This window comes from Oryctolagus cuniculus, chromosome X (assembly GCF_964237555.1).
Source record: "Oryctolagus cuniculus chromosome X, mOryCun1.1, whole genome shotgun sequence".
In the NCBI taxonomy this organism is placed as follows: domain Eukaryota; kingdom Metazoa; phylum Chordata; class Mammalia; order Lagomorpha; family Leporidae; genus Oryctolagus; species Oryctolagus cuniculus.
The window spans coordinates 37,892,739-37,914,702 of record NC_091453.1 but is presented as its reverse complement, the minus strand read 5'-3'; positions in this window follow the sequence as shown (position 1 = coordinate 37,914,702).

Here is a 21,964-nt window from a genome sequence, read left to right as displayed (position 1 = left end):
TGTCCCTCAGTGACTGGCTTATTTAACTTAGCATAATGTCTTCAAGTTTCATCCATGATGTCACATGTGGCAAGATTTCCTTCTTTTTAAAGAATGAGTAATATTCCATCCAATGTCTATAGCACCCTTTATTTATTCATTCATCCATTGACGAACATTAGGTGGTTTCCATATCTATATTATGAATAATGTTGCAATGATCATAGGAGTTTAAATTCCTTGGATAAGTACTCAGAAATGGAATTACTGGACTGTGTGGTAGTTATGCTTTTCACAGTATGTTTATTGTGGGCTTTTCATTATGACCTTTGTTATGTTGAGGTAATTTCCTTCTATTCATAGTTTCCTGGGAGATTTTATCATGAAGATGTGTTGAATTTTCTTAAGCACCTTTTGTGCAACTATTGAGATGATCTGTGATTGCTTTTATCTTTTCTTCTGTTAATCACATTACTTAATTTGCGTATGTTGAACCATACTTTCATCACAGAGATAAATCCCAACTTGTCATGGTGCATAATCTTTTCATTTGTTGGGAGGTCTTTGATTACTGATTCAATGTTTTTATTAGTTATAAATCTGCTCAGATTTTCTACTTATTCATGATTTAGGTTTGGTAGTTTATATGTTTCAAGGAATTTATCCTTTTGTTCCAGGTTATCCAGTTCCCTGGTATTTAATTGATCATAAGATCCTTTTTATTTCTGCTTCTGTTGAAACTGTTGTAATGTCTCTTTTTTTCATTTTTCATTTTATTTATTTGAATATTCCATAATTTTTTCTTAATGTTGTTGACTTTTAAAAAAAATGAACTCTTAGCTTTGACTTATTTTTAATTTTTCTATTTTGTTTATTTCTTTTTTTTTTTTTTTTTGACAGGCAGAGTGGACAGTGAGAGAGAGAGAGACAGAGAGAAAGGTCTTCCTTTTGCCGTTGGTTCACCCTCCAATGGCCGCCGCTGCAGCCGGCGCACCGCGCTGATCCGATGGCAGGAGCCAGGAGCCAGGTGCTTTTCCTGGTCTCCCATGGGGTGCAGGGCCCAAGCACCTGGGCCATCCTCCACTGCACTCCCAGGCCACAGCAGAGGGCTGGCCTGGAAGAGGGGCAACCGGGACAGAATCCGGTGCCCCGACTGGGACTAGAACCCGGTGTGCCGGCGCCGCTAGGCGGAGGATTAGCCTAGTGAGCCGCGGTGCCGGCTTATTTTGTTTATTTCTGCTCTAATCATTGTTATAGCCTTTATTCTGCAAACTTTGGGCTTAGTTTGTTCTTTTTCTCGTTCTGTGAGTTGTAAAGTTAGGTGGTTTATTTGAGTACTTTCATTTAATTAATGTAGGCATTTCTCTCTCTCTCTCTCTTTTTTTTTTTTTTTGACAGGCAGAGTGGACAGTGAGAGAGAGACAGAGAGAAAGGTCTTCCTTTTGCCATTGGTTCACCCTCCAATGGCCGCCACGGCTGCCGATGGATGGCAGGAGCCAGGTACTTATCCTGGTCTCCCATGGGGTGCAGGGCCCAAGCACTTGGGCCATCCTCCACTGCACTCCCGGGCCACAGCAGAGAGCTGGCCTGGAAGAGGGGCAACCGGGACAGAATCCGGTGCCCCGACCGGGACTAGAACCCGGTGTGCCAGCACCACAAGGCAGAGGATTAGCCTAGTGAGCCACGGCGCCGGCCAGGCATTTCTCTTTTTTAAAGATTTTATTTATTTATTTGAGAGGTAGAGTTACTCTAATGAGAGGAAGAGACAGAGAAAAATGAATTCCTTCCGTTAGTTCACTCTCCAATTGGCTACAATGGCCAGGGCTACCAGATCCGAAGCCAGGAGCCAGGAGCTTCTTCTGGGTCTCCCACGCGGGTGCGGGGGCCCAAGGACTTGGGCCATCTTCTACTGCTTTCCCAAGCCATAGCAGAGAGCTGGATCAGAAGAGGAGCATCCAGGTCTTGAACCGGCACCCATATGGGATGCCGGCACCGCAGGCGGAGGATTAACCTATTGCACCACAGTGCCGGCACCATAAGGTAGGCATTTCTTCCTGTAAATTTGCCTCATAGTACTCCTTTTATTGTATTCTATAGGATTTGATGCTTTTTAAAAATTTTTGTCTTGTGGTATTTTCTTGCTTCCGTTTTGATTTCTCCTTTGAGCCAATGGTTGTTACAGGAGTGTGTTGTTTAATTTCCACATACTCACTAGTTTTTAGTCTTCCTTCTGGTATTGATTTCTTGTTTCATCCCATTGTCACCATAAAAATTACCTGCTATCATTTCAGTATGCTTAAATTTGCTAAGAAATATTTTTTTTCACCTAATATATGTTCTTTCTTGGAGAATCTTCCATGAACATGTGAGAAAATATGTATTCTGTTATTGTTGGGTAAAATATTCTGCATATGTCTGTCCAGTCTATTTGGTCTTTCGTGTTGTTCAAGTCCTCTGCTTCTTTTATTGATTTTCTGTCTGGATGTTCTATCAGTTCATGAAAATGGAATATTGGAAGTTTCCTACCGTTTTTATATTATTGCCCATTTCTCTCCTCAGTTTCTTCAATGTTTGCTCTATTTTTGGTGACCTGGTATTTAGTGCATAGAAATTTGTAACTATTCTATCTTCCAGGTAGATTAACCTTTTAATCATTATATAACATCTTTTGTCACTTGTGACTGTTTTTTATTTAAAGTCTATTATGTCATATATATATATATACATATATATATGCTGTCACTCCTATATTCTTTTGATTATCATTTGTCTAGAGTATGTTTTTCCATGCCTTCACTTATGGCACATGTGTTTTCTTTTTTAAAAATATTTATTTATTTATTTGAAAGAATTACACAGAGAGAGAGATGGAGAGGCAGAGAGAGAAAGAGAGAGAGAGAGAGAAAGGGGTGTCTTCCATCTGCTGGTCCACTACCTAGATGGCCACAACGGCCAGAGCTGGGCCGATCCGAAGCCAGGAGCCAGGAGCTTCTTCCGGGTCTTCCACACACATGCAGGGGCCCAAGGACTTGGGCCATCTTCCACTGCTTTCCCAGGCCATAGCAGAGAGCTGGATCAGAAGAGGAACAGCCGGGACTATAACCAGCTGCACATGTGTGTTCTTAAATCTAAAGTGAATTTCTCGTAGGCAGTATATAGTTGAGTATTTTTTTACCCTTTCAATCATTGACTCCATTTCCTTCAAAATAATGATTGATAGGGCGGGATTTCCCATTGCCATTTTCTTTATTGTTTTCTGTTAGTTTTGTAGTTCCTTTCTCTGTCTTTTCCTCTTGCTATGCTCCTTTACATATTGTTAATTTTTTTGTGTTTGTATGCTTTGCATCCTTTCTCTTATTCTTTTGCATATCTTCTATAGGTATTCTTCTTGTTGTTACCCTGGGAAATATATAAAAGTTCTTATAGATCCAATAGGCTATTTTAAGCTGATAACAAGTTCAATCATATAAAAATATGACACATGATCATTTCTCCACTTCCCACTCACTTTGTTATTATTGTCAAATTTCCATGTACTCCTAATGTGTATCTTTTAACATATTTTTAATTATAGTTATTTTTAAGATATTTAGCCTTTAAAGCCTTACATAAGAATTGTAATATAGTATTCTGTATTTTTGATATATTTGCGTTTATCAGTGAATTTTATATTTTCATATGCTGTCATGTTTATGTTTGCCATCCTTTCATTCAACTTGGAGAACTCTGTTTATCATCTCTCATAGGGTAGGTCTAATACTGATGAACTTCCCCAGAGTTTTCACATACGTGAAAGTCTTTAGCTGTCCTGTATTTTTTTTAAAGATTTATTTATTTTTTGAGAGTCAGAGTTACACAGAGAGAGGAGAGGCAGAGAAAGAGAGAGGTCTTCCATCCGATGGTCCACTCCCCATTGGCCACAATGGCAGGAACTTCACTGGTCTGAAGCCAGGAGCCAGGAGCCTCTTCCAGGTCTCCCACACGGATGGAGGGGCTCAAGGACTTGGGGCATCCTCTACTGCTTTCCCAGGCCATAGCAGAGAGCTGGATTGGAAGAGGAGCAGCTGGGACCAGAACGGGCACCCACATGAGATGCCGGCACTCCAGGCCAGGGCGTTAACTTGTTGCACCACAGCGCCTGCCCTGTCCTGTATTTTTGAAGGAGTATGTTGCTAGATAAGTATTCTAGGTTGACAAATATATTTCTTTCAGCACTTTAAAGATATCATCCCCACTCCCTTCTGGCCTGCAAGGTTTCTCATATTATTTTAAAATATATTTTACTGTTAATTTAAATATTATAGGGGCAGGGCTGTGGTGTAGCGGGTGAAGCCGTCACCTGCAGTGCTGGCATCCTATATGGGCACCGCTTTGAGTCCCAGCTGCTCCACTTCCAATCCAGCTCTCTGCTATGGCCTGGGAAAGCAGTGGAAGATGGCCCAAGTCCTCGGGCCCCTGCACCCACATAGGAGACCTGGAAGAAGCTCCTGGCTCCTGGCTTTGGATTGGTGCAGCTCTGTTATTGCCGCCAATTGTGGAGTGAACCAGTGGATGGAAGACCTCTCTCTCTCTCTCTCTCTCTGCCTCTCCTTCTCTCTGTGTGTAACTCTGACTTTAAGGTAAAATAAATAGATTATTTTATTTTATTTTTATTTTTTGACAGGCAGAGTGGACAGTGAGAGAGAGAGACAGAGAGAAAGGTCTTCCTTTGCCGTTGGTTCACCCTCCAATGGCCGCCGCAGCCAGCGTGCTGCGGCCGGCGCACCGCGCTGATCCCATGGCAGGAGCCAGGTGCTTCTCCTGGTCTCCCATGGGCTGCAGGGCCCAAGGACTTGGGCCATCCTCCACTGCACTCCCAGGCCACAGCAGAGAGCTGGCCTGGAAGAGGGGCAACCGGGACAGAATCTGGCGCCCCAACCGGGACTAGAACCCGGTGTGCCGGCGCCGCAAGGCAAAGATTTAGCCTAGTGAGCCGCGGCGCCGGCTAAATCTTTTTAAAATATAAAATAAAATAAATTATAATTGTGTATATTTATGGGGCACAATGTGATGTTGAAATGTAAGAATATAAAGTGAGATAATTAAATTAAGCTATTAACATAGCCTTTACCTACTTATCATTTTTTGTGATGATAAAATTCAAAATTTTCTTTCTTAGTAAGCTTGAGATTTACATTATTGTTAACTATAGGCATTACGCTAATACATCATATAAAACTTATTTTTCCTGCCCAACTGAAATTTTGTACCCTTTGGTCAACATCTCCCCATTCCTTAACCCCATCCCTTCACGTCCTGGTAACCACTATTGTACTCTCTTCTTCTGTAAGTTTGATTTTTTAAAAAAGATTTATTTATTTATTTATTTGAAAGTCAGAGTTACAGAGAGAAGGAGAGGCAGATAGAGAGAGAAGTCTTCAATTTGCTGGTTCACGCCACAATTGGCGGCAACAGCCAGAATTGTTCTGATCTGAAGCCAGGAGCCAGGAGCTTCTTCTAGGTCTCCCCCAGGCCATGGCAAAGAGCTGAATCAGAAGTGGAGCAGCCAGGACTCAAACCGGCACCTATATGGGATGCCGGCACCGCAGGTGGCGGCTTTACCCTCTATGCCACAGTGCCAGCCCCTCTGCCATTCTTTTTTTTTTTTTTTTTTTTGACAGGCAGAGTTAGACAGTGAGAGAGAGAGAGACAGAGAGAGAGAGTTATAGACATTGAGAGAGACAGAGAGAAAGGTCTTCCTTCCATTGGTTCACTCCCCTAATGGCCACTGCACTGATCCAAAGCCAGGAGCCGGGTACTTCCTCCTGGTCTTTCTTTCTTTTCTTTCTTTCTTTCTTTCTTTCTTTCTTTCTTTCTTTCTTTCTTTCTTTCTTTCTTTCTTTCTTTCTTTCTTTCTTTCTTTCTTTCTTTCTTTCTTTCTTTCGACAGGCAGAGTGGATAGTGAGAGAGAGAGAGACAGAGAGAAAGGTCTTCCTTTGCCGTTGGTTCACCCTCCAATGGCCGCCGCGGCCGGAGTGCTGCGGCTGGCGCACCGCACCGATCCAATGGCAGGAGCCAGGTGCTTCTCCTGGTCTCCCATGGGGTGCAGGGCCCAAGCACTTGGGCCATCCTCCACTGCACTCCCGGGCCACAGCAGAGAGCTGGCCTGGAAGAGGGACAACCCTGGAAAGAATCCGGCGCCCCGACCGGGACTAGAACCCGGTGTGCCAGCGCCGCAAGGTGGAGGATTAGCCTATTGAGCCGCGTCGCCGGCTGTTTTCTTTTTTTTTTTTTTTAAGATTTATTTATCTAGTTGAAAGGCAGAGTTACAGAGAGGCAGAGGCAGAGAGAAGTGAGAGAGCGAGAGAGCAAGAGTGTGTGTGAGAGAGAGGTTTTCCATCCACTGGTTCACTCCCCAGATGGCTGCAACAGTTGGAACTGGGTTGATCAGAACCCAGGAACCAGGAACTCCATCCAGGTCTCCCACATGGGTGCAGGGGCCTAAGCACTTGGGCCATCTTCCACTGCTTTCCCAGGCCATAGCAGAGAACTTGATCAGAAGTAGAGTAGCCGGGACTTGAACTCGCACCCATATGGAATGCTGGCACTGCAGGCGGCAGTTTTACCCACTATGCCACAGCACCAGCCCCAATCTCAGAAACATTTGGCATGCTTACATGTAAACCAAACACTTTTATCTCCCTAAGGGAAGCTGGGAGCTTGAGAGTCTCTTCCTGGTTGTATGGCATTGTGCCAGGGGTAGGAATTCTGGCATCAACATGTCCCAGATCTCCCCACTGACTTGATGATTCTGGCTTCACATTCATCCTGCATGCAGGAGCCTTAAATTAGTTTCTGTATTTCCCACAGAGGGAACTTGTCCATGAATTGTTGCTCAGTTGGTGTATTTATGGGCGCAAGGAGAGTCTAAAGCTTCCTACTCTGTCATTCGATTGATGCCCCTCTAGCCTAAAGGTGACTTTCTAATAGCATCCTTTTCTTCTTTTCTAGATGCAATTTCATCTCCGTGTAGGTGTAGGTGCTCAATAAAATGTTATCAGAGTCCCAGAGATAATAAAAGATCATTTCCAGCCCAGGAAGGAAAATTTTCCATGGATACCAGGTGTTACCACTCCTAGAGAATGTCACTCATAAGTCTCTGACGTGAAGTGAGCTGCCTACTTGATGTTTCCATAGCCCCCTATTCTGATACCATGTGTGGGCAAGATCATATACTATGAACTATATGGTTGTGGTCATGTGCGCCCTACCTGCAGTCCAGCTCTGTAGCTCTCACCTTGGCATCAGAGAGAGGAGGTCATCATTCTATTTTCTTCTCATAGGTGATATATATTTCCTGCTACAGCATAACACCCAACAAGATGTGTTTTCTTTCTGGGACATTCTAACATCTGCTCACACTGGTGACCTAATCCCCATGGACCACATGAGACCATCATAATAGTCAGCAACACATTCAACAGTATGGATTGTTTTTAAAGTTAACAATATTTATGATAGAACCAATAATTCAGTCTTAGTCCTTTTACCATGTTTCCTCCAGTAGGAGTCAACCACAGTTCAAATCTGCAGGTCTCCTGATGTGTTCCCAACTGAGTATCTTTTGTGAGCAAAGGCCTGGGGAAAAATATGCACATATTTCTTAAGAATAAATAATCATGTTCAGCGACAATTCAGTGTAAACCCATGTTTAGGATAAAGATAGCGAGCTCAGTGGAAAAATAATATTGTTAAAGTACACCCAGCTTATGTCAATATACACAACATTTAACATTTTAATCATTGTAGATAATATTTGCGTACTATGTATCAGGCATTTGCGTTACATTCATTTTTATAAAGAAAGAGGGTGAGGTTCCCAGGTGACATTTGCCCACGGCCAAAGAACTCATAAATGGCATACAGGAAATTGCCCCAGCACTGTCTAATTGCAGTCAACCCTTGTAACTACTACACCGAGCTGTCCTGGTTTCCATTAGCCATATTCATGTTAAAGGTGATAGCACGATTTTCTCTAAGAATAATGGAGGGATACCTAAGATGCCTTAAGTAAAAAGCCTCTTCTGGTGAGCTATTTCCCAAGGTGAATTGATGTCATTTAATCTGGAGACAAAAGATGGCTACCGGCTTTTGTTTAAAAATTTTTCTCATAAAGCCAAAATGCTTTTTTAATTTTAATTTTTTAATCAAAGTAATACATTCACAGAGTTAGAAGAAATAAAAGAGTTTTGGGGCTGGCGCTGTGGCACAGTAGGTTAATCCTCCGCGTGTGATGCTGGCATCCCATATGGGCACCACTTCTAGTCCCAGCTGCTCCTCTTCTAATCCAGCTCTCTGCTGTGGCCTGGGAAAGCAGTAGAAGACGGCCCAAATCCTTGGGCCCCTCCATCCATGTGGGAGACCCAGAAGTAACTCCTGGCTCCTGACTTCAGATCAGCGCAACTCTGGCCATTGTGGCCAACTGGGGGGTGAACCATTGGATGGAAGACCTCTCTCTCTGTCTCTCCCTCTCACTGTCTGTAATTCTACCTCTCAAATAAAACAAAATAAAATCTTAAAAAAAAAGAAATAAAAGAGTGCTAAAGGATACCTAATAAAACACAGCACTAACTATGGCACTTCTTTCCACTGCAAGTCCTGCTCCCTAGAGGCAGCTACTCCAAGTCTTTCAGCTGTTTTTGCTTGCATGTGCCATTCCCGAATTCCTTCCCACCCAGAGCCCGAGGAGCCAGCACTTTGCTTTCTCAGTCTCCCTCGCTGCCACAGGTAACTGTGCAACCCAGCTGTGGCCAAGAAAAGGTTTGCTGGGGGCTTTCTGGAAAACCTTGTGTTTTCTTGAGCACGGAGACTCACATAACGGGTGCTATTGCCTTCCTTCTTTCTGCCTTGAATATGGCCGTGCTGACCATGGGGGATGGAGCATGAGGATGAAGAGAGCATGTTAAGGAAGAAAAATATGCAAGGAGCCTCGTTCCTTGAGGGCATCATTGAGCTGCTGAATCCAGATCACACTTCCTTTTAACAGAAACAAATATACAGCCACGTGTGTTTAAGCCACTGTGTGCTGGGTTTTCTGTTACTTGTAACTGAAAGGGTTTTAAAACAATGGACAACCATAACTCTTCATAATATGCCAATACCACTATTTCTTAACCTGGGAATTTGAGACTTTATCTCTTTATATCTTACTATGATAGAAGAGGATTTCATCCCCCTGCACACACACCCGTACATTCTCTTCTTTCCTTCTTCCAATATGATTCCATTCCAACTCCTAGTAAATCAGTAGTCACTGCAGAGTCAAGAAGTGTACTATAATTTACTGTTTTTGTATTTGGGGGATATTCTTGGTTTTAACAATTGCTTGATATTTTTCTAATGGAAATATGGTTAGCCTTAGCTTTTCCTGGTTGCTTCATCTGTTTGCTCACGAGATCTATTTTCATATTTTTCATAAATTCCAAAACCTGTCAGCCAACTTATATAATAATGCCATAAAATTGACTTGGAGTTCTACGTAAAGGGCAAGAGTTTGTCAAATTCACGGTTAGGCTTCCCTGTAAGGTGACTGGGTGGGGTGCTGCACAGTCCGCCAGAGGACCTCTGTGTACAGAGTGGGAGCCTTTGCTCTGGGACTTTGATTTCTTTGAAGAGCCCTCTGCTACTCTGCTGAGTGTGGGCACTTGGCTCTCATGGTGTCTTCCCACAAGCACGGCGGACATGCAGGGCAGCTGGGAAGTCAACTGTCCCAAAACTTACTTTCAATGATTTTCTGTTTAGAGTTCTACATCTTACTCCTATCAGCAGGATACCTTCGCTTTTCCTTTCCAGAATGTTTCAGATAGATTATGTCTCACAGATCCATCCCTGCACCATGTATGAGCTATGCCTGTGCATTTTCCTGTTCTGTTTTCCCATTTGCCATCCCTCTAACATCTTTAGAGTTTGCCAGTAAGTTGTAGGAACCTCTCCACCATTGATGGGGACTCCTCCTACTCCTATATTTTTTATAATTGTATATTTGATTCCTTTGGTTTTGTTTTATTGACTCTCAGGAGTTAGAGGAGACAGATGCATTCTACCTTTCAAAATGAAAATCCAACTCTGCCGCAAATTATCTGGGTACACTGCCGTCTATGTAGAGCAACACTTGTGAATGTTAGCAATGGGAGAAACCTGGGTTTGGGATTCTTTTGGATTTGAGTTTGAATTCTGACTCCCTGCCCTCTTTAATCAATTCAAATCTCTGGGCTTCAACTTTCCCATTGATGAAATAATGTCCCAGGTAGAATAATAAGGTCTCCTTTATGGACTCCTGGGAAAATTTCCTTAGATGATGTATATCATGCGACTGACACAAGACGAATAGGACTGATCACTTTTTAATTAGAGGAAGTCGGAAATGCAATTGGAAAGATTGGAATCAGGTTCTTGGAGGGCCTGGAAAACAGGACTTATTCTCTTTTTTGTAAGAATTATTTTAATTTTTTTATTTATACATTTCATTTACTTGAAAGCCAGAGAGAAAGAGAGACAAAGAGCATTCATCTGCTGGTTCACTCCCCAAATGCATGCAACAATAGGGGCTGGGCCAATCTAAAGCTAGATCAGAACTCTGTCCAGGTTTCTTACATAGGACATAGGAACCCAAGTACTTGAGCCATCATCTGCTGCAGTGAACATTAGCAAGAAGGTGGACCAGAAGTAGAGGATTCAGGACACAATCAGGCATTCTGATATGTGCTTCACAAGCAATGACTTAACTGCTGTACCAAATGCCCATCACATGGTTTCTGAACAAAAGAGAGACTTGATTCCAAAGAATTTCCCGGATTGTTCCTTCAACCTGGTCTGAGGAAGGAGCAGGAAGCCCTTGGCCCAGCAGCTCTTGGGTTAAAATCCTTGTCTGCATCTGAGTTATTTGTAACCCGTTGCCATGGCAACAAGTTTGGCAAGCGAGCCAGTGCTGCAAGCTCCTGACAGTGGGGAGGGGAGGGCAGTGGGAGAAGATCTGGAAGGGGGTTCGTCTGTGACCAGTGCCTCACTTCCCTGATTTGCCTGAAACTTTCAGCTGGAGATGAGGGTGAGCATCCTCGGGGGAGAATCATTGGACGTTGGAGACTCTCCTCCCCAGTCTCCTGATATCTCGGATGGAAAAATAGGCCGAGAGAGGTCCAACCGCTGGCTCAAGGCCACACAGCAAAGTCAGGGACAGTGACAGGACTACCCAAAGGCCTCGGGGGCATAGAAATGAGGCACAACAAGGTGGAGGGGGCTTGGGCAGCATTTCAGCCGCCTCCCCACCAACACACGCACACCTTTCTGTTGTTCAGAGGGGACGGCTGGGCCCAGAGTGGTTTAGAACTGACTCAGTGTCACCCAGCAATTCCAGTGCGGACTCGCCATCAGAACCCCTCAGCCTCAGGCCTCGCATGTCTGGGCACTTCCCAGGGAAGTTGCAATGTGGGATTCCCAGTCCAGACTTGCCCCTCAGGGAAGGGTTGATGTGACTGCCTTGGCCTTTGGCTCCTCGGGCCTGTTTCCCCTCCCCCACAGTGCGCCATCCCCACGCACCTGCGCACGCCTGGGTGTCCTCCTGCCTGTGGCAATACTGTTGCACCCATGGGAGCCCAGTCCCACCCCACCCTGCCGCACACCTTCCCGGCCACCTCACCCACAGGGCTAGCCACTTCCCACACAGTCTCTTACGTAACTGATCCTCACCATTACCACTCTCTGTCTCCCAGTTTGGCAGATGGAAACCGCGAGGACCAGAGAAAGAGTGAATGACCCAAAGTCCCACCGCGCGTGCTGGCCTGAACCCCTTCTCCTCCGGAAAGGGGTTCTGCCCTTTCTACCCCACACTGAGTTCTCAGCCCTCGGCACCCCTCCAGCACTTCTCTTTGTCTTAATCACCCCCTTCAGCTTGTGCAAGGCACCTCCTCTGTCTTCTCTGGCGTATGTGCAGCCTAAACTCCTCCTTCGCCTCATAGCCAATCCTCGCCAGGTGCACTTGAGTCTCTCCTGTCTCTCAAGGCTCCCTTCTTTCCTCAGTCTCTGCCACTGCCCTGCTCTGGCCTCAATATCTCCCACATGATTGATACCATATCTGCTCTCTTTCCTCTGTGTCCAGACTGGCCATTCATTGCATGAATTCAGATACATGAATGATGAATGAAATTTGGTTTCGACTCTGTGATTGTACACTTTTGCCCAGGAGAACATGTGTGATGTCACTTGGTTCCCGGAAGTTTCCCCTCTGCCCTACGATGTGGATTCCCAGGGTGGGGTGGTGACTTGGGTCAGCTGACACAGGGTGAGGTGTACCAGCAGTCCAAACCAACCACATCTTGAGCGATAAGACATGGTAGAACGAAAGGGATGTGGGATAGAAATTGAGGCACTTTATGACATAGATAACATCCCCTCCCTTTACAGGTAACAAAACTGAGGCACAGAGAGATATAGATGACTTGGCAAAGCCACAAAGCTAAGGACATGTGTGATGAGTCTCCAACTCTGATCAACCAAGTTAGTTTCTACATTTTCCTGGCCTCTCATAACATTCCCTTTGGACAGGTAAAGTTGTGCCTCGAACCCTGGTCTCAAAGAAACTGCCAAGGTGGAAGACAGAGCAAAATCATATTCTGAAGACCAACCATGACCTTGGGCTGTGTGGTACCGAGATGAATGGGGGGAATGGGGGTGGAGCTTGAAGATTTTTTTTAAGCTTATATCACACACTTAGTTTACTCTATACATTATCTGCTAACACTCAAAGCAGACCCTTCATGTGGAAATTACTGTCCCATTTCAGCTCTGAAAAACCTGGGGCTCATAGAGAAGAAATGACTTACCTAACTTTTGGCTCTATAAGCAGCAAGAACAAGACTTACATAGGTATATAAGGCTCCATAATAGAAGATGAGAAAAAGTCTCAGAGGCAAATTAGAATATGGTTTTTGCAAGCAATTGGGACAAGTGTGTAGTCAAGAAGAGTCTGGCTCAAAGGAAGGATGGGTAGGGACTATGCTTGCAAAGGATCAGTGAGGTTTGTCAATGAGCAGCCTAGAGCTAGAATTCCAGACCCAGGCAACATACTTTCTATTAAAATAATAATAACAAATCTCTCTCTCTCTCTCTCTCTCTCTCTCTCCATATATACAGTCAAAAATGTTTATGCTGCGTGCAAAACTCACTAAGTCCGTTAAAAATTTTTCTCTGAGGGGGAAGGGGCATGGGATTGGGGTATGAGAATTCTGGTTAATAAATAAATACAATTAACAACCACAGAAATTAAGATAAGAATCTGGAAGACACTAATGATTATAATGTGCTTGATATGAGGAGTATGAGTAATTTCATCATCTACTTTGAAATTCCAAAACTACAAAGTAAACTCCCACTTGCCAAAATGTAATGCATGTTCGCAGATGAATATTTGGGAATGAAGAGTGATGTCAGCAAAATGGTGAAATAGGAGCTGTCTACCAAGATCTCTCTGCAGAAGCATTGATTTTGACATCAACTCATAGATGACAGTATGTCTGTGAGAGTCCAGAAGCCCAGTGATAAATCTCAGCATACTGATAGATCAAAAAATCTGGGTATAGGCCGGCGCCATGGCTCAATAGGCTAATCCTCCACCTTGCGGCGCCGGCACACCGGGTTCTAGTCCCGGTCGGGGCGCCGGATTCTGTCCTGGTTGCCCCTCTTCCAGGCCAGCTCTCTGCTATGGCCAGGGAGTGCAGTGGAGGATGGCCCAGGTGCTTGGGCCCTGCACCCCATGGGAGACCAGGAAAAGCACCTGGATCCTGGCTCCTGCCATTGGATCAGCGCGGTGCGCCGGCTGCAGCAGCGGCCATTGGAGGGTGAACCAACGGCAAAGGAAGACCTTTCTCTCTGTCTCTCTCTCTCACTGTCCACTCTGCCTGTCAAAAAAAAAAAATCTGGGTATACCTTCATTGAAGAGGATGAGAACATAATTTTATCCACCTCACCCCTTGTTACAGGTGGCAAAGTTCTGATGAGAGAAACCCTCCTGTTCTGCAGTTTCTAGGAGCACAATGAGTGGGATCATCTAACTCCCCCAGCTATGCAGGATGCTGCCTGAGAAGCCCATTTCTATCTCACTACACTCACATCAGTGAAGTGATCATACTTCTGAGTGGTTGGAAGAAGCAGGGAACAGTGAAAAGAGGCCAGATACCCTGCTAACAACTCCTTTGACTCCATAAGGAAGTCTGGAAGTCTCCTGGGACACCTCATCTATGGGTGCCTCCAACTGGCCTACAGGCATCCCCACCCCCAGTCATCTCCCAAAGCATTCCCCCACAAATGGCAAGTAAAAGTGTCTTACAGAAAAAGCCAGCTCAGTTGGGAGCCTGCAGGATTGGGAGAAGGCATTTTAGAGTACAGGTTGGAGAAAACAAACAAGAGGCTCAACATGCAACCAGGTGTTAGGAATCAACAGAAGATATACCTCCATGAGGGAATAAGAAGTGTGGAGCAGGTACATCCAAAGCAAAGGTCTAGAAAATCTTAAGAACTCCTAGTTTGGCTATTGAAAGTTTTTCACCCCAAAGCCAGTTAGTAAAGCCTAGAGAAGGTGATTGTCAAAGAAACATGACACCACTAAATGAACACAATAATCTTCTAGTAACCAAAACTAAAGAAATTGAAATTTATGAATTTCCTGACAAATTATTCAAAAAAGTGTTTTCAGAAAGCTCAGCAAAGCAATTCAACAACAGCAGAAAAGCAATGTCTAAAAAAAAATAAGTAGCTCAATTAAGATACAGAAATCACAAAAGAGATGAGCAAACAGAAATTCTGGAGCTGAAGAATACATGGATTAATTGAAAAATGCAATAGAGAGCATAAACATGAGACTTAATCAAGCGAAAGAATGAATCTATAAGCTAGAAGACAGGTCATTTGAATTTATACAAAGTAGAAAAGAAAAGCACATTGAAAAGAAATACAGGACACTTACAGGATTTGCAGGACACCAAAAAAGAAATCTAACATATATAATGGAGGTTCAAGAAGTAGAAGAGACAGAAAAGCCACAGAAGACTTATTAAAATATCTAACGGCGGGCTGGCACTGTGGCTTAGAGAGTGAGGCTGCTGCCTGCAGTGCTGGCAACCCATATGGGTGCTGGTTCAAGTCTCAGCTGTTCTGCTTCCTATTTGGCTCTCTGCTGTGGCCTGGGAAAGCAGTGGAAGATAGCCCAAGTCCTTGGGCCCCTGCACCAGAGTGGGAGACCTGGAAGAAGCTCCTGGCTCCTGGCTTTGGATCAGCTCAGCTCTGGCCATTGCAGCCATCTAGGGAGTGAACCAGCAGATGAAAGGCCTCTCTCTCTCTCTCTGTCTCTGCCTCTGCTTCTCTGTAACTCTGCCTTTCAAATAAAATAAATAAATCTTTTAAAATAAAAGAAGAAAAAGAAATAATGCTAAAAGAATTTCCCAAATTTGAAAAGAGATGGACATCCAGGTACATGGAAGTCAAACAACCTAAATAGAAATCATCCTGAAGAAGACTACCTCAAGACATATTATAACCAAATTGATAGAGATTAGAGACTTTTGAAAGCAAGCCAAGAAAAGAGCTCATCATATACATGAGAAACCTCCTCCATGTGTCAGTAGATTTCTCAGTAGAAACCTAACAATAAGAAGATGAAGTAATATATTCAAAATGATGAAGGAAAAGCTACCATCCAAGAATATTTTACCAAGCAAAGGTGTCATTCAGAAATTATTGAGAGATAGACTTTCTCAGACCAAAGCTGAGGGAGTTCATCACCACCAGTCTTGTCTTACAAGAAATGCTAAATAGGAGTATTCAGCAAAAACAAACAATGCTGAATGGTAATATTAACATGTGAATGTATAAAACACTGATAAAAGTAAATATGTAGTCAAATTTAGAATACTCAAATATTTTAATGGGTTTGTGAAAATCATTTATATCTTTACTATGAATGAAAAAAGACTATTAACAGTAACAGTAACCACAGATCAGTTTTTTATTTAGTTAGTTATTTGAAAGGCAGAGTTATAGACAGAGGCAGAGAGAAAGAGAGAGAGAAAGAGGTCTTCCAATCACTGGTTCACTCCTCAAATGGACACAAGGGCCAGTGTTTGGCCAGGCTGAAGCCAGGAGCCAAGAGCTTCTTCTGGATCTTCCATGTGGAGGCAGGGACCCAAGGACTTGGGCTGTCTTCCACCGCTTTCCCAGGCCATAGCAGAGAGCTGGATTGGAAATGCAGCAGCCAGGATTCAAACTGGCTCCCATATGGGATGCCAGCACTGCTGGCAGCGGCCTTATCCACTATGCCACAGAGATTAGTTTTTTTTTTTTTTTTTGACAAGCAGAGCTAGACAGTGAGAGAGAGAGAGAGAGAGACAGAGACAGAGAGACAGAGAGAAAGGTCTTCCTTTTCCATTGGTTCACCCCCCCAAATGGCTGCTACGGCTGGCATGCTGCGCCGATCCGAAGCCAGGAGCCAGGTGCTTCCTCCTGGTCTCCCATGCGGTGCAGGGCCCAAACACTTGGGCCATCCTCCACTGCACTCCCGGGCCACAGCAGAGAGCTGGACTGGAAAAGGAGCAACCGGGACAGAATCCGGCGCCCCAACCGGGACTAGAACACGGTATGCTGGCACTGCAGGCAGAGGATTAGCCAAGTGAGCCGCTGCACTGGCCCAGAGATTAGTTTGAAAATATACAATATAATATACATACATTGTGACACCAAAAACATAAAATGTAGAGGGCTGGAGTAAAAGAATAAATAGCTATTATGCATATAAAGTTATTATCAGCTTGAACTAGCTTATTGTAAGTATATATGTTTGATGTAAGTCTCATGCTAACCACAAAGAACAAAGATAAAAATATAAGTAATTTCAGCATACCATTACAAAAAATCATCGAATCACAACATAAGACAACAAAGAGAAAGAAGCAACCAGAAACAGCTAACAAAACATCAGGAAATTCTTCTCTATCAATAATTATGTTTGGGGTGGGTGTAATGGTTAAGTCAATGCTTGGGATGCCTATATCCTATATTGAGTCTTGACTCCTTCAGTTATGATCCAGCTGCCTGCTATTGTGCATTCTGGTGGTGACTGAAGTACCTGGGTCCCTGCCATCCACCCAGGAGACCCATATTGAGTTACAGGCCCCAGGCTTTGGCTTGGCCTAGTCCAGGCTGTTATGGAAACTTGGGGGAGTGACCTAGGGGATGGAAGGTCTCTCTGCCTTTCAGATAGATTGAAAAATTTTATTTTAGAAAATTATGCCGAATTAAATGGATTAAATTATCCATTCAAAAGACATACAGTGGTTGAATGAAGAAGGAAATAAGACCTAACAATATGCAGTTTATAAGTAACTCACTACAACTTTAGGGACAAACATGGATTGAACATGAAAAGATGGGGAAAGATATTGCATACAAATGGAAACCAAAAGAGAGCAGAAGTAGCTATCTTTATAGCAGACACATACAAATTTGGGGTGGGGGGGGCAGTAATTCTAATGTTCAGTAACACAGGAGGGTAATTATAGCATACAAAAATTAATTATAGGGGCTGGCACTGTGGTGTAGCAGGTAAAGCCGCCGCCTGCAGTGCAGGCATCCCATATGGGCACCAGTTCAAGTCCTGGCTGTGCCACTTCCAATCCAGCTCTCTGCTATGGCCTGGGAAAGCAGTGGAAGATGGCCCAAGACCTTGGGTCCCTCCTCCCACATGGGAGAACTGGCAGAAGCTCCTAGTTCCTGGCTTCAGATCAGCACAGCTCCAGCTGTTGCAGCCATCTGGGGAATGAACCAGCAGATGAAGTCCCCTCTCTCTCTCTCTCTCTCTGTGTGTGTGTGTGCGCGTGTATGTGTCTGTCACTCTGCATTTGTTTTTTTTTTTTTAATATATATTTTATTTGTTTGAAAGACAGAGTTGCAGAGAGGTAGAGACAGAGAGGTCTTTCAACCACTGGTTCACTCCCCAGATGGTCACAATGGCCAGAGCTGTGCCGATCCGAAGCCAGGAGCCAGGATCCTCTTCCGGGTCTCCCATGCGGGTGCAGGGGCCCAAGGACTTGGGCCACCCTCTACTGCTATCCCAGGCTATAGCAGAGAGCTGAATCGGAAGAGGAGCAGCCGGGATTAGAACTGGTGTCCATATGGGATACCGGAGCTTCAGGCCAGGGCTTTAACCCACTACGCCACAGCACCAGCCCCTCTGCCTTTCAAATAAATAAAAACACAAGTAAAAATCTTTTAAAAATTTTAAATACAACATACTGAAACTTATGAGAAGCAGTGATAGAAACATTAAGAGGGAAGTTGATAGCAATTAACATATACATGAAGTAAATAAAAAAAGCTCCAAAATAAATAGCTTAACCTTACACCACAACAAAGTAGAAGACAAAATAATTCCAAAGTTAGTGGAAGGTAGGAAATAACAAAGAGCAGAGCAGAAATAAAGATAATAGAGCCTAGGAAAGCAATACAAACAAGTTAGTGAAACTAAGACTTTATTTTGTGAAAACAAAATCAATAAGCTTTTAGTCAGACTAAGAATAAAGTGAGAAGACTCATATAAAACCAGAAATTAAAGGTGGCATTATAATAGATACCAAAGAAATGCTAATATAAATAAGATACTACTATTACAAGTCTAAGCCAATAAATTGGAGAACACAAAATAATTTGATTAAATACCAAAAAGCATTATCTGGGGACTTCAAAAATTTCATGGAAAATGCATAGTATGAAAAAAGCAATCCACAGATTTCAAAATATTTTTGCACCAAAAATACATTTATCTTTAGTTCAGTTTTCCACAAATGTTTTGAAGTAGTTATATTTCAAAACTGAATTGTCCTGAATCAGAAGATCTGAACAGACTAATAACGAGTAAGGAGACTAAATCAGTAATCAAAAAATCTCACAACACAGAAAAGGTCAGGACCTGAATGTTTCACTGGTGAATTCTAACATTCAAAGAATTAATATCAATCCTTTTCAAACTTTCCAATTAAAAAAAACCACAAGGAGGAGGGGGCACTTCACATTCACTTTATATGACAGCATGACCCTGATAATACAGTCAAGTAGTGATACTACAAGAGAAGAAAGCCACAGGCCAAAATCCTTGAGAACATCAACCCAACCATTCCTAAACAAAATTCTAGCAACAGCACATTCACAGGACTACACAAGGATCCAGACCAAGGATGATTTATTCCTGATGCACAAGCATGGATCAAGAGATGCAAATCAATAAATATGATGCAGCACATAAACAGAAAAAAAGGATAAAATCATATGATCACCTCAATTGTTCAGAAAAAATATTCAACAGGATTCAACTGCCATTCATGACAGTAACTCTCAACAAATTAGTTATACAAGAAATGTACCCTCCAAACAACAAAGGCCATATTTGATAAGCTCACAGCTAATATTACACTAAATAACGAAAAGTTCAAACTTTTCTTTTGAGATCAGGAATAAGATAACTTATGAGGAATAACTTGTGTGACCCTCACAACTCCTGGTCAACATAGGACTGGAAGTCCTCCCCAGAGTAATCAGACAAGAAAAAAAATGGGGGCCGGCACACTGGTGCATCAGAATAAAGCCTCGGCATAGCACCAGCATCCCATATGGGTGCCAGTTCGAGTCCCAGGTGTTCCACTTCTAATCCAGCTCCTTGCTAATGTGTATGGGAAAGCAGAAGATGGCCCAAGTGTTTGGGCCCCTGAACCCACATGGGAGACCCAGAGGAAGCTCCTGTACCCTCGCTTTGGCCTGGCCCAGCCAATAATGACCTTTTAGGGAGTGAACCAGCAAAGGGAAGATCTCTGTCTCTGTTGCTCCCCCTCTCATTGTAACTCTTCCTTTCAAATAAATAAATTTTTAAAAATGGAAAAGAAAGAAGTTAAATTGTCTGTAGATGACATGGCCTTACATATAGAGAACCCTAAAGACTTCAGTGAAACACTGCTAGAATGAAGAAATTAATTTAGTAAGTTTGTAGGATACAACATAAACATACTAAAATCAGCTGTGTTTCCAGACACTAACAACAAACTCTACAAGAGTAAACCAAGAAAATAAGCCTATTTATAATAGCTACAAAAAAAAACTCAATTAGGAATAAATCTAAGGTGAAAAATCTGTGTAACCAAAACCATGAAACATTGATGAAAGAAGTCGAAGAAGACATAAATAAAAGGAATGATATGTCATATTCACAGATGAGAATTAATAATGATAAAGTGTCCCTAACACTCAAAGTGTTCTATAGACTCAATACAATCCTTGTCAAAATCCCAATGACATTTTTCCCAGAAATAGAAAAATATCATTAAGTTTAATGTAGGGGATCCCACAAGATCCTAAATAGCCAAAGCAATCTTGGGCATAAACAACAAAGCTGGAAGCATCATACCACTGGATTTCAAAATCTGTAATAATCAAAGCAGTATGGATGCAGGCATAAAATATAGACAAAAAGGGGCCACTGCCTGTGTCACTGGCATTCCACATGAGCATAGGCTGCTCCACTTCTGATCCAGCTCCTTGCCAATGCGCCTGGGAAAGCACTAGAAGATAGTCCGAGTACTTGGGCTCCTGTCACCCATTGTCAGAGACCCGGATGGAGTTCCAGGCTCCTGGCTTTGGCCTGGCCCAGCCCCAGCCATTGCAGCCATTTGGGAAATGAACGAGTGGATGGAAGACCTTTCTCTCTGTCTATTCTTTTCTCTGCCTATAACTCTACTTCTCAAATAAATAAAAATGAGATCTTTTCATAAAATAAATTTTATCTTTATCTTATACCATGTACAAAATTCAACCCCAAAAGGATTAAAGATGTAAATGTAGGACCTGAAACCATCAAACTCTTACAAAAACACAGGAGGACATCTACATTGTCTTGTTCTTGTCAATCATTTTTTTTGGATCTGACACCAAAATCATAAGAAACAACACGAAAAATAAGTAGGACCACATCAAACTAAAAGTTTTCTTTACAAAAGGAAAATAATCAACGGAGTTAAAAGGCAACCTCAGAATGGGAGAAAACATCTGCAAGTCTTGTGTCTGACAAAAGGTCCATATCCAAACTATACGAGGAACTCCTACAATTCAGTAGCAAAAACAGAACCACCCCCTCTGATGGTACACCCCCAGGTGACCTAAGGACTTTCCACCAGACTCCAACTCCCAAGGGTTCCACCTTCCAATTGTGCCATCTTCCAATAGTGCTGCCCTGGGGATCAAGCCCTCAATCATGATAGACCCTTAGGGGACACAATTAAAACATGTACAACTTACAGCAACTATTTTCAGATGTCATCATCCCTTTGACATGGATTAGTTGGCCCACTGTGTAAAAGAGAGCTCTCTCATTTCCTACATTTATTTATTTCTGTCCTCAAGGACTCCCGATTGTCGCTTTCACACGATGGGTTACAAAGCATTAATAGCATTCTTTATTTAGATGTTAAAATGTTCCAGATTTGACAACTAGGAAGTCCTCCAAGCTGACTCTAGTGTTCTTTTGGCCTGTGTGTTTCCATCTTTCTTTAAGCACTGCCTTGTTTTCTTGGCACTACAGGAAGATCCAAGTCCATCTTGTACTTTCCCGGCCCCAGCTCTGGAATCACCCAGCCTTCTGAGGAACAGCCTTAGTTATTTTAAGTTTTTTCCTTTCCTCTCTCCCTGCCTTCCTCCCTTCCTCCCCCTCCCTCCCTCACTTCCTCCCTCCCTTCCTTCCTTCCTTCCTTCCTTTCTTTCCTCCTTTTCCAAAATCAGAGTTACATAGAGGGAAAGGTACAGAGAGAGAGAGAGAGAGAGAGATGCTTATGCTGCTATCTTCGAAGAGGAAGGAAGGGGCCACAAACCAAGGCGTACAAACAGCTAGAGAAACTGGAAATGACAAGGAGACAGATTCTCCTTG